Raw genomic sequence first — 13,869 nt, forward strand, 5'->3', positions numbered from 1 at the left:
TTATTTTTTAAATGTTTTTATTATCTTTACTTATTTATTGGATAGATAAAGCCAGAAATTGAGGGGCGGGGAGAGATAGAGAGGGTGAAGAGCACTGCTTCACCACTTGTGAAGCTTTTGCCCTGTAGGTTGGGACTGGGTGCTTGAATCCAGATCCTTACACATTATAACATGTGTGCTCAACCAGCTGTATCACCACTTGGCCCATACTTCTGCAAATGTCACTATCCCATCTATCCCATCTCACCATATCACCATCTCACTTAGCCCATCATGACCTTGGCAGGAGAAACAGCTTCAGGCCACCACTTTGCTCTTTGTCCTGAAGGTTGTAACCTAACCTTTAATTTTCTTTTCTTTTTTTTTTTTCTAAAAGTCATTTTTACAACTAATAGAAGCAACTTCATTTGTTTATTTGTTTATTAATGGACAGAGACAGAAAGAAAGTTATTAACAGATAGAGACAGAGAGACAAGAGACACCTGCAGCCTTGCTTCACCAGGGGCTTTGAAATGGGTCCTTGCAAACTGTGCCTATAGGGCTGATAAGCGCTTAACCAGGTGCGCCACCACCTGGCCCCCCAACCTTTAATTTTCCAAACCAGGTCATCAAACCTGAAAAGTCTGGAATTCCAGACTACACAGTGGAAACTGCCATTCTATATCCGAGGAGAATGACACCCATACCCTTGTTTACAGGTGCCCATAGTTAGACATCCCTTCCCCCTTATTTGTAAGCCTTTGGATTCAATAGAGCTGTGTATTCTGGCCAATTTAATTGGGAAGGAAAAGGACAAAGGGCTGTCATAATGCAGAAGCAGATCAGATCTTTTAAAATTGCTGTGGCTTCCCTAGGAAAAGTATGGAGGAGGGAGTCACGTCTGAAAGTGTCTGCCCAAGCCTAGGCCGCTGCTCACTTCATTTCAACATCAGACCATTGTACAGTGAATAATTATATATCTCTGTAGAACCATGGAAAATGAAAGGAAGGTGCACTCAGGGAGGTGTAGAAAGAGAGTCACATGTGTCCAGAGACTTCAGGTGTGGAACAACAACCCTTCAGCTTCATTACTCGGGTGAGACCTTTCCTTTCATAGAATTCTCTAATTCCATTCCAGGTGGTTCACTTCCTAACAAAGTCCCAAAACCTAGATATAGACCAGGTTCCAGGAGATAGAGCATATGTTCACACGTATCCATAAACTAGGGCAAATATATACCTGAAAGCAGTAGTACATTAGAGTTTGCAGTGAGTACCCCCCAACACTTCATCTCCACTATTCCAACCTTCGGGTCCATGATTCTTCAACAATTTGTTTGGCTTTGTATGTTAACTCTCTTTTCAGCCACCAGGTTCCAGATGCCATCAGGCTGCCGGCCAGGCTTCCCTGGACTGAAGACCCCACCAATGCGTCCTGGAGCTCCGCTTCCCCAGAGACTCACTCTGCTAGGGGAAGAGAGAGGCAGACTGGGAGGATGGATTGACCAGTCAACGCCCATGTTCATCTGGGAAGCAATTACAGAAGCCAGACCTTCCACCTTCTGCAACCCACAACAACCCTGGGTCCATGCTCCCAGAGGGATAGAGAATGGGAAAGCTATTGGGGAGGGGATGGGATATGGAGATAGGGTGGAATTGTGTGGAGTTGTAACCCCCCATCCTATGACTTTGTTAATGTCTCCTTTCTTAAATAAATTAATTAAAAAAAAGAAAGAGAGTCAGAAGAATAGGATCTGGTTCTTCTGCTTGCCAGTGGGGGGATGTGGGGAAGTTACTTAACCAGCCTGGGTTTCAGTTTCATTGTCTGTAAGGTAAGATGGGCACGCTAGCAGATATGTGAGTGTTCAGTCAGATTATGCTTATGTAGTGCTAGGTCTGTTATTAAGAAAATAAATTAATTATGATTATAATGTCACATTTAGGTACCTGAATGAAGGCATGTGTGATGGACAGCTAGGAATGCAGGCACGTGTGTGTGTGTGTGTGTGTGTGTGTGTGTGTGTGTGTGTGTGTGTGTGATGGACACAGCATGTGTGTGTGTGTGCTGTGATGGATGCCTGTGTGTATATGGAAGGGCGGTGTGTGCGTGTGATGATGGCTACTTGCACATGGGTGTGTATATGATTAGCATGTATTTGTTTGTCTGTATGTAGTAACACATGTCCAGGTCTGTACAACAGAGAAAGATAAGGACTGGGAGATTGCGCACCTTACTGATAGAGCGCTCATCTTTCAGGCTTGAGGCTCTGGATTCAAGCCAGATACAAGAGGAAGCTCTATGTATGTTGGTGCAGTGCTATCATGACTTTCCTGGGAGGTCATTATGTCATAAGCATGTGGACCTGAGTTAATTCTCTGGTTAAAAAACCAAGAGAGGGCAGGGTGTCAGCAGGTGGCTCACTTGATAGAATGCTCTTGTTACCATGCACCAGAATCTGGGTTTGGGCCATGGGTTACCACATGGGAATGTCTGCTGGGGGAAGCATTATGGACAGTGGAGCTGTGCTGCCATATCTCTTCTCTTCTCTTCTTTCTCTTCTCTTCTCTCCTCTCCTCTCCTCTCCTCTTCTCTCTCTCTTTTTCTTTCTCTCTTCTATCCAACAGAAAAATCTCTCTGTCCTATCCAATAGAAAAAAAATGCTGCCAGGAGCAACTTTGTAGTGCCAGCACCAAACCCCAGCAATAACCCTGGAGAAAAAAAAAAAAAAAAGATTCCTCCCAGTAATAACAATGAGTGACTCTGACCTGGTAAGCCTAATGGCCATTTGCCTTAGACAGCATATATATAGATATGCTTTTTACTTATCTTTTTTATTTCTTTATTGGGGAATTAATGTTTTACATTCAACAGTAAATACAATAGTTTGTACATGCATAACATTCCCCAGTTCCCCATATAACAATACAACCCCCACTAGGTCCTCTGTCATCCTTCTTGGACCTGTATTCTCCCCACCCACCTACCCCAGAGTCTTTTACTTTGGTGCGATATGCCAACTCCATTTCAGGTTCTACTTGTGGTTTTTTTTTGTTTGTTTTTCTTCTGATCTTGTTTTTCAACTTCTGCCTGAGAGTGAGATATGCTTTTTATTTTTACTAAAATAGCCCACTCATGTGCCTCTCTGGTGGCAGTCACAACTTAGCCTTTTTCCAAGATGATCTTCACAGTCTGAGCTTAGCTACAGATTGTACCTGATCTTCCTCAAGACAGAAACCCTCTAGTCATGGAGAGACAACACCTTCGCATCTGTCTCACCTGGGACTGGTTCTCTGTAGGGCCTGTTGAACTAAACTAAAGTCTCTGCAGGAGGGCTCAGCAGGAAGCAGTGTGGCCCTGGGAGGGAGGGAGGGAGGGAGGGGAGCTAGGCTGGGGGCCAAGACTGCCTGAACTTCTAGGGTCAGCGATGAAGTGGCCTGGGGGTTGGGGATTGGGAGGGTATGCTTAGGTTACTCAGTGCAGGGAAGCTCAGTTTCCACCTCTGTTAGGGGGTGGGGGTGGCTAATGGAACCTCTGCTAATGAGGCCGAAATATGATCTGGTAAAGTAGCATGTTCAGCACAGGCAGGGCCCTGAGCAAGGCCGGTTGTAGGTACCCTGGGGACATGGGGGTGGGGTGGGGTTCCCAGGAGAAACTCCTTTCCAAAGGACAGGATGTCCAGGTCTGTGTCCCTGTCCCCCTTCTCCCCTGCCACCGGATGTTGTGGGCGTCCAGGCATCAGTTCTGCTCAGATACCCTAACAAAGTGAATAATGTCTCTGACAGATGCTGGGGAAAATACTGGAACAATAATTTATAGTTTTCATAGTGAAATCTGTAATCATTTTATTTTATAAATCTTATGACTTATTTTTGTACCAGAGTCTTCTGTGTTTGTGTGTGTGTGTCTGTGTGTGTTAACTATTTCAAAACTCCCTAGTGAGCATACTTTTCACTATAACAATGAACAATAAGGCTTCTAAATTCTAAGTTTCACTTGGAGAGCATGAATTTGCGAAAACAAAAACAACAACAACAATATCCAGCACACAACCCAGAAGGTGGCACAGTGCACTCTGAGGTACGAGGTCTTGAGTTCAGTCCCTGGCATCACATGTGTCAGGCGGATACTCTCCAATTCTCTCTCTCTCTCATTTTTTAAATATCCTGCACTCAGGAGTGCTTCCATTGTTTCAGTTTTTGGAGATAGAAAAAAAGGGAGACTTATTACATATCCTGCAGAGAGTCTCATAAGTATGTTTTCCAAATCATTTGATTGGGGGGTTAAATGACTTAGAGTACAGCTACTGACGCACAGGAGTAACTTCTCAAGTCCGCAAGACACTCTTACTCGCAGCTAACTTGCCTTTCCACCACCATGCAAGGAGCCCAATGCCTGCTCCACCCCCTCTATCCAATTTTTTTTTTTTTTGCTTTAGTGCAATATACCCTGCCCAGTCCAAGGTTCAGTATGTGTTTTCCCTTCTTACCCTTGTTCAGAAGCATTTTTAAGGAAAGAAGAAAAAAAAATTTTTTTTTAAGTCACTGGGGATGACTGGTGCCAGCACTACAAATCTACTGCTCTGGTGGTCATTTTTCCCCCAGTTTTATTGGATAGGATAGAGAGAAATTGGGGGGGGGGGTAGAGACAGCAACAGAAAAATATACACCTGCAGACCTGCTTCACCACCTGTGAAGTGACCCCCTGGGGCATCCAGGGGCTCAAACCCAGATCCTTGAGCAAGTCCTTGTGCTTCACATTATGTGCCCTTAAGCAGGTGTGCCATTGCCCGGCCCCCAAGTAAGAAGAAAACTAATGGGTGTTGGGAACTAACCACGATTTATACTTGGACTTGCCTCTGAGAGTAGTGCTAATTCACTGAGCCCTACCCCACTAGGAAAAGATAGAAACAGGCCGAACTGCCTGTGCCCATGTCCAGTAGAGAAGCAATTTCAGAAGCCAGAACATCCACCTTATGCACCCCATGAAAAATTTTGGTCCATACTCCCAGAGGGATAAAGGGAAGCTTCCAATGGAGGGGATGGAACATGGAAGTCTGATGGTGGGAACTGTGTGGAATTATACCCCTGCTATCTTACAATCTAGTTAATCATTATTAAATCAGAGAGAGGGGGGAGAGAGAGAGAGGGTGGGGAGAGAGAGAGAGAGAGACCCTATTCTGTTGTGCCATCTCATTTCAAAGGGTAGAAGGGAGGCTGCAGAGGGCAGATGATGAGCTGGGTCAATCCCTAGAACTAACAGGAAGAGGGCACTCAAGATACTCCAGCATCCGCCTTAGCCTGGGACCAGCTCTAGCCCTGGCTCTGGATGCTTTTCATAAAAGGAGTTCATAAAAAGAATTTTCATGGTCCTTTCACCACCATCCCCCCCACACACAACTATCAGAAGAGTCCTCTCTGACTTTCACTGCAATGTCATGACTTAACCAGTCTAGCATCTCCTGACCACCTTGCCAGTTTGAGTTTTTAACTGGCGTCACTGTTGGCCACAGTCCTGGCCCAGGCACACAGGCCTGTCAGCAGATGTGAAACAAAAGATGCTGCTATGTGCAAATGCTGGGTTTTCTGCAGCTGACGGAAACATGCTGGGGTTCTATTTCAAATACTCTGAAAACTGGGGCACGTTGGTTAGGGACTTAGAATTCAGAAAGATAAAATTCCATTCTACATGAAGCTATTTTCCCTTCAGACACAAAGAACAGAAATGGCTCATAGGGATTCCACAGTGTCACATCAAATGAGAAACAGTGTTCCCAAGTCATAGAGCAATCTCTATTGGCTAAGAAATGGATCAGTAGAATGTGGTAGGTCCACACAATGGAATATTATTCAACTATACAAAAGGATGGCATGATGGCACATGCTGTGGGTTGTGGGGCTCTGTGTAAGCTTGATAGAGCTTAGTGAGAACTTCCCCCATCCTTGGATGGAGGTCTGAGAAGATACCCTCTTGTGAGTCTCTCTCAACCGAGGTGAGCAAAGGGGAAAAACCGTCTCTCAGACTAAGTTCTTCCCTTCTTGACTCTCAAGCTCATAGAAACCTCAAACTGCAGGCCACATGGCCACCTACTTTAAGATTCATTCACTCAGAGTTCACACATTCCACTTCACCTTTTGATCACAAAGGAAGAGCACATCCTGTCACACACTCCTAAGACCGGACAAGTGAGAAGCCCCCAAGACCTTATTTCCTGTAGCCCTTTTGATGTCTTTAAAGCCATGTTCTTCCTTCTCTATCTGACCCATATTCTTCTCTCAAATGCCTTTGGATAATTAATTGTCTGCATCAGGAGACTAATTGTATTGATCTTTATGTATCAACTCTTGTCATACCAACCCCTGCCATAGGGACATGCTGACCTTTAAGAAACCTGTGAATTCTGACATATGTGAAAACTGTTCTTTGTCTAGCCTTCTATATCAACCCAGCCCTCCCCCCAATAAACGAGTGTGTTTGTACTGGAATCCTCCCCGAGTTTCTTTCTTTTCATGCAGTCTCTTGAAATGGTGATGGAAATTCGGTAGTTTACCTTTCTAGCTGAGAGACCACCCACGTGAGCTCTAACACTGGGCGAAGCTTGAAAGCATTATTCTTGATGGAAGAAACCATAGGGGGCCGGGTGGTAGTGCATCGAGTTAAGTGCACATAGTACAAAGTGCAAGGATCCAGGTTCGAGGCCCCCGGCTCCCCACCTGCAGGGGGGTTGCTTCAAAAGCAGTGAAGCAGGTCTGTAGGTGTCTATCTTTCTCTTCCCCTCTCTATCTACCTCTACTCTCTCAGTTTTTCTCTGTCCTATCCAATAAAATGGAAAAAATGGCCTCCGGGAGCAGTGGATTTGTAGTGCAAATTATAGTGGAGAGGGAGAAGGAGAAAGGGAGGGAGAAGGGGAGGGGGGGAGGGGGGAGGGGAGTAAAGGGGGAGGGGAAGAGAGGGGGAGAGGAAGAGGGGGGAGGGGAAGAGAGGGGAGGAGGAGAAAGAGAAGGAGGAGAAGGAGAAGAAACCACACACAAAATACCACCCATCGTATGGTGCTGTTGGTAGAAAATTTCCCCAAAAAGGCACATCCATAGCCACAAAAAAGTAAATCAGTGGCTGCCAGCTGGGGGGGGGGGACTGCTAGTGGGACTGAGGTCTTTTCTGGAAGGTAAGGCAAAGTCTCTGGAGTGAGGTAATGGTGATGGTGATGGTGATGGTGATGGTGGCTGTAGGACTTTCAATCTATAATTATGAAAACAGGGACTATATGAAATGTTCTTTAGTTGGCTGGCTGGCTGGCTGGTTGGCTGGTTGGTTAGTTGTTGCTGCTGAGGTTTCATTGCTGCTGGCTGACTTCTCCAGGTAGCAAACAGAGACAGGGAAAGACACCACAGCACAACTGATGCTTCCTCCACTCAGTAGAGGCTAGACTTGAACCTGGCCTGCATTCTTGGCAAAGCAGGTGTGTTAACCAGGTGAGCTACTTTTCTGGCCCCCTGGTCCTTTTTGAGAGAGAAAGAGAGAAGGAGACAGCAGAGGAACAGGGAGACGGCTCACTTGATAACTTGATAGAGTGCACACTTTACTATGGCAAGGCCCTGGGTTTGAGCACCCCCCCTATATAAAAGCACCTCTACAGGCCTTCCCCCGATATGGGAGCACCTCTACAGGCCTTCCCCCCATATGGGAGCACCTCTACAGGCAACTGTCCCAAGTGGTGGGGCAGTTCTCCAGTATCCTGCTTTCTCTCTGCTCTCTTCCTCCCTGCCCCCCTTCTTCTTTCTTTTTTTTTTTTTTTAAAAACAGGGAGCAGTGAAATCATGCTGATAAAGAGCCTTAGTAATAATCCTCATGACAAAAAAATAAAAGTTTCATGATTATATGAATGATAGCTCAATAAAACATTATTTATTCACCTCCAGAGTTATTGCTGGGACTCAGATCCAGCATTACAAATCTACTGCTCCTGGTGGCTTTTTTTTTTCTGTTTTATTTAATTTTCTTTTATTTGATAGGACAGAGAGGAATTGAGAAGGAAGGGTAGATAGAAAGGGGAAAGGAGAGGGAAAGACACCTGCAGACCTGCTTCACTGTTCATGAAGCATCCTCCCTGCAGGTGAGGAGCAGGGGCTTGAACCTGGATCCTTATAGTTTTCTTCCTTTGCCAATGCACAACCCAGGATAGAGTCCATCCACACTACATTAAAGGAAGCTTCGATGCTGTGATTTCTTTGTCTCTCTGTCTCTGTCCTTCTATCATACAAAAAAAAAAATTAAAAGATTTCACCAATGTGTCTCAGAACCTTACCTCTCCAAAGATAGAAACAGGCTGGGGATATGGATAGACCTGCCAACACCCATGTCCAGAAAAGAAGCAATTACAGAAGTCAGACTCCCACCTTCTGTACCCATCAAGAATTTTGGATGGAGCCAGGTGGTGGCACACCTGGTTGAGTGCACATATTACAATGCACAAGGACATGAGTTTGAGCTCCCCGTATCCACCTGTAGAGGGAAAACTTCACAAGTGGTGAAGCAATGTTGCAGGTGTCTCTGTCTCTCTCCCTCTCTATCACCCCCTTCCCTCTTGAATTTTGGCTGATCAATAAAGAAAATTAAAAAAAAAAATTTTTTAAAGAATTTTGGTCCATATCCACAGAGGGGAGAAATGATAGCGGAAGGTAACAAGAAGCCTCTGAACTCCAATTCTGTCAGGACCTAGGAAAAGGAGGAAAAAAGGAAGGAAATTTGGAGGTAGTAACAGGTGTAGGTATGATTTAGAAAGGAAGAGACCTTGCACTCACTGCAGAGCAGCGGTGGTAGAGACTGCCAGGACACACACACACAAACACACATACACATGTCTCCATTTTCACCTTCTTTCTTGCAGAGTCATTGCTCTCTCAGCTGTGTAAATGTTCTCTAGTACCTTCCATAATTTTAATTTAAAGTTATATATGTACATATATATATTCCAGGGTTATTGGTGGGGCTTGGTGCCTGCACTATGAATCCACTGCTCCTGGAGGCCATGCTCTCCATTTTGTTGTTCTTGTTGTTGTTGGGTAGGACAGAGAGAAATCGAGAGAGGATGCCAAGATAGAGAGGTGGAGAAAAAGACCTGCTTTACCGCTGTGAAGCGACTCCCCTGCAGGTATAGAGCTGGGTGCTTTAAGCCAGTCCTTGCGCTTTGCACCATATGCACTTAACACGCCACTGCCTGGCCCCCTAGTATTATTTTTTAACCAAAGCACTGCTCAGCTCTGATTTATGATGGTGCAAGGGATTGAAACTGGGACTTCAGTGCCTCAGGCATGAGAGTCTCTTTGCATAACCATTATGTTATCTACCCCTACCTCTGAAATGTAATTTTTCATACTAGCAAAGATAAAAATGCTCAGTTCTATGGTGGCCCAGGATATGACTCATTGGATAAAGTTGTGAACTCACAAACATGAGGTCCCAGAAACAATGTTTAGCATCACACTTATAAGAGTGGTGCTCTGGTTCTCTCTCCTTCCCTTTTTCTCTCATGAATAAACAGTAAATAAATAAACAAACTTGGACTGGTAAAAAGGAAAAAAAAAAAAAGAAACTTGAGCGTTCATTAATTAAATACAGATGTATTTTCTTAACATAATGGCATTCCCACTATAATGGACTTTACTTTTTTTTATTCTTAATATTGTCATCAGGATCTTTGCCAGTTAATAACACCTAAACTTGAAGGCTGGGGAGGTAGCTTAATGTTTATGGAAAAAGCTTTCATGCCTGAAGTTCCAAGGCTTCAGGTTGAATCCCCAGCTCTCCAGCGTAAGTCTGAGCTGAGCAGTGCTCTGTTCTCACTCTGATTTTTTAATTTTATTTATTTACGTTTTTTCTTTTTACCAGAACCTTGCTTAGCCCTGCATGATGGTGAGGAAGGAAATTCAGAGCTTCAGGTAGGAGAGTCTCTTTGTATCAGCATTATGATATCTACCCCTGCCCATCTCACTCTCTCTGTATCCTTCTTTCTGTATCTCCAGCTTTCATTACTAAACAGCAATGAAATAAAATGTGATAAAATAGTAAGAAAATAAGGAAAGCTTGGGCATAAGTGACTGCCTAGTAGTTATCATCTTTCTGTCTTTATACCCATCTGTCATTACAAAAGATATTAAAAAATAATGAAAAATAAAAATATTTTTAAAAGAAGCCCTTGGGTTGGGAGACAGCTTAGACATCTGTCTCTCTCTCTCTCTCTCTCTCTCTCTCTCTCTCTCTCTCCACAGCTAAATATAACAATACAATAAAATATAACTATTTAAAATAAGAGGACAGGGGTTATGCAAGATAGCATAATGGTTATACAAAAATACTCTCATGCCTGAGGCTCCAAGGCCCCAGGTTCAAATCCCCGCACAACCATAAGCCAGAGCTGATCAGTGTCCTGGTTAAAAAGGAGAAGGGGACCGGGTGGTTGTGCACCTGGTTGAGCGCACGTATTACAGAGCTCAAGGACCCTGGTTCGAACCCCCTGTCCCTGTCCCCACCTGCAGAGAGCAAGTTTTGCAAGTGGTGAAGCAGGGCTGCAGGTGTCTCTCTTTTTCTCTCCCTCTCTATATCCTCTTCCCTCTCGATTTCTGGCTGTCTCTATCCAATAAATAAAGATTTTTTTTTTAATTTTAAAAAAAAGGGAGTCGGGCAGTGGCGCAAAGCGCAGGGACCGGCGTAAGGATCCCGGTTCGAGCCCCCGGCTCCCCACCTGCAGGGGAGTCGCTTCACGGGCAGTGAAGCAGGTCTGCAGGTGTCTATCTTTCTCTCCCCTCTCTCTCTGTCTTCCCCTCCTCTCTCCATTTCTCTCTGTCCTATCCAACAACAAAGCAACGTCAACAATGGCAATAATAACCGCAACGAGGCTGCAACAACTAGGGCAACAAAAAGGGGGGAAAATGGCCTCCAGGAGCGGTGGATTCATGGTGCAGGCACCGAGCCCAGCAATAACCCTGGAGGGGAAAAAAAAAAATTTAAAAAAAAAAGAGAAGAAAGAGGAGAAGAAGAAGAAACATACCTTGTGTGACCTATATTTGACTTGGTATAAAGCTTTATGAGTTAATAAAATAAAATAAGAAGACCTTTTGCTTAGGAACTATCTTAGGAGTTCTACCAAAGACTTTCATGCCTGCGGCTTCAAGAACCCAGTTTCAGTTCCTCCACACCCCCTTTTGCTTGAGATGAGAAGTGTTCTGGTGTTACTCTGTGTGCTTTTCTTCCTGGATCTATGTCAGGAAAAGAAAATGAAGAGAATATTGGGAGAAATACGGGAGCCTTTTGGTTGGCTCTAGTTTCCTGTAAGTTGCATTTGGCTCTGTATCCACAAGGAAGCAACATAACCCAACAGGGCCCCTGCTGGGCACTGCACTGCCCCTTGGTCTGGACTAGTTGTTGCTTTGGGCAGGGTGTCTGTTCCCAGGATCTGTTCTTGGAAGCTTCCTTCCCAGGAGCTAGAGAGAGGCAGAAGACAGGGTTCAGTGGGCATAGCACCAGGCTTATGTGGGTGAAGCTCCAGGTTCCATGGCCTGGAGGGTGGCCACAGAGACAGAAGAAGGGCCCTGGAAATCTGCCTTTGCTCCCCCTGTCTCTGCCATGGGTCAGTCCCCATCTGTCTCCTGCACTGCTCCAACCCCCTTCCAGGGAAAAATGATTGGAGCACCTGTGCTGGGCTGCTGCATGGTGAGGAATCCGCTGGAGTTTCCAGACTTCCCTGCACAAGGACCAGGGTGTGAGGCCTGTTCATTCCCCACCTGCATGGGGTGGTGAGGTAAGGCAGGTCTGTGGGGGTCTCTCTTTCTCTCCACATCTCTATCTCACCCCTTCCTCTCAATTTCTCATTGAATTTTAAAGTCAGAGAGAAATAAAAAATGGGAGGATGTTAGGTGGTGGGAGGGTGGTGAGCCATCAGCATCCCTGGCTTCTTAGTGCTGGCACAGAGCCTCAGCAATCCACCCGCACAGTCATCACCGCCCAGCTATCATCCACATTGGTCTCCAGCTCCCACTGATTTTGTGCTCGGAGAAACTAAGATGGAACTTTCGGAAAGCAAACTGGCGTCTGTTCAGTGATCTTACCAACAAATCTATTCCTGCAATTCCAATTAACTCTATCCCCTCTGAAGATTCCTACAGGCGCTTCCGCCAAGCCATCTTCAAGCAGCTTCCCAAGCTATTCCTCGTGGGAGATGTGTTAACTATATGCCTTGTCTTGATGCTGAATGCGAGCAACTACTAAAGCAGTATGATGAGTCGGGCGACCCAGATGTGGCTGACCATCTCATTGCCTCCCTGGATGCAGCACGCCAAGCCTGCTGGCAACAACTCACGGAAAGTCTGAACTTCACCCACTCAAGTAGGAAGGCCTGGAAGCTTTTTCATAGTCTGGGTGCCGGTAGCCAACCCTCTCCCATCTCCCATCCTCCTGTATCTCCAAACTCAGTGGCCAGTCACCTAACTCAAGTTGGACGTGCTAAGATCGACCCAGTCTGAAAAAGAGAAATTTCCCATGAGTGGTCATCTCACTTCTGTTTATCTTGTCCATCTCCAAAACTCTCTCCCTTTACACTGTCTGAACTAAAAGACGCTTTGAAGAGGGTTAAACCGGAAACGGCTGCTGGCTATGATAACATCACCCCAGAACTCATTCTTAACTTGGGCCCCACGGCAAAGAAGTGGCTCACTACATTCCTGTCCCATATCTTGGAATCCGAATCTATGCCCAAAATTTGGCGTCGTGCAAAGATAATAGCAGTTTTGAAACCAAAGAAAGACCCAACACTGGCCGCCAGCTATAGACCAATTTCTCTCCTCTCCGTGTGTTACAAACTCCTTGAGAGGCTGCTTCTGTCACGAATTTCTCCTCTTACAGAGAAATTCCTATCACCCACCCAAGCTGGTTTCTGCCCAGGAAGATCTACCTGCGAACAAGCCCTGGCCCTCTCAACTTACATTGAAAATGGATTCCAGAAGAATTTAAAGATGGGTGCTGTCTTTGTTGATCTCAGAGCAGCCTATTCTTCTTCTAGCGTTTGCCCTTCTTCCGTAGCCAGTCAACAGTGTCAGGTTGAGCCTCATCTAAAGTTTAGAGACCTCCTTTGAATCTGGAGAGGTGGCAGTCGTTGACTATGTGGGTCATAGTCTGTCTGTAGCCACAGGGGCAGTTCGGGTCATCCCTGGCTCCCCAGCGATGGAACATGGCGCAGTGGCCATGGCCTGTTAGATAGCGATTGAGGAGGGCCCAATCATAACGTGCTAGGTCAAAGCCGGGTTGACGCTTGCAGGGGTCTGTGATGAGGTGTTTGTTCTTTACCTCAGCTGACTGCCAATTCTGTTTCCAAGAGTCTGGAACAGAGAAGTTCAGTGTAGGCGTAGGGGACCAGATTGGATGAGACGTCAAGCGTTGAACAGGGTGGGTGAAGATATCCGCGTATATTGGCAGGTCTGGTCGAGCGTAGACGTGGGAAATGATGTGTTTCTTGTAGGCAAATGACATCTGCCTAATGCTGTATCACCAATTGACCAATAAGAATGTGTTTGGCAAAGGACAGCCCCTCAACATTAAGTTGGAGGACTCGAAGAGCAGGACCAACAGCTTGAAAGCTGTCAGGAGCTGCTTGTTGCTGGCTTTGAAAGTGACTGGGATCCATGTGGATTCAGTCGGCTAGGAAGGATCATCAGTTTCCCCAATGAATGGGTACTCACGGGATGCACCACGGGAAGGTCGATCCAATGCATCCCACAGCAGCCTATGAAACGGTCTGGCATTGTGGTCTCCTAGTCAAGATCTCAAGATGCCTGCCTCCATGGGTGGCCAACACTATATCGTTTCTTCTCCAAAACAGAAGATTCCGGGTGCATCTGGGT

This window comes from Erinaceus europaeus, chromosome 13 (assembly GCF_950295315.1).
Source record: "Erinaceus europaeus chromosome 13, mEriEur2.1, whole genome shotgun sequence".
In the NCBI taxonomy this organism is placed as follows: Eukaryota; Metazoa; Chordata; class Mammalia; order Eulipotyphla; family Erinaceidae; genus Erinaceus; species Erinaceus europaeus.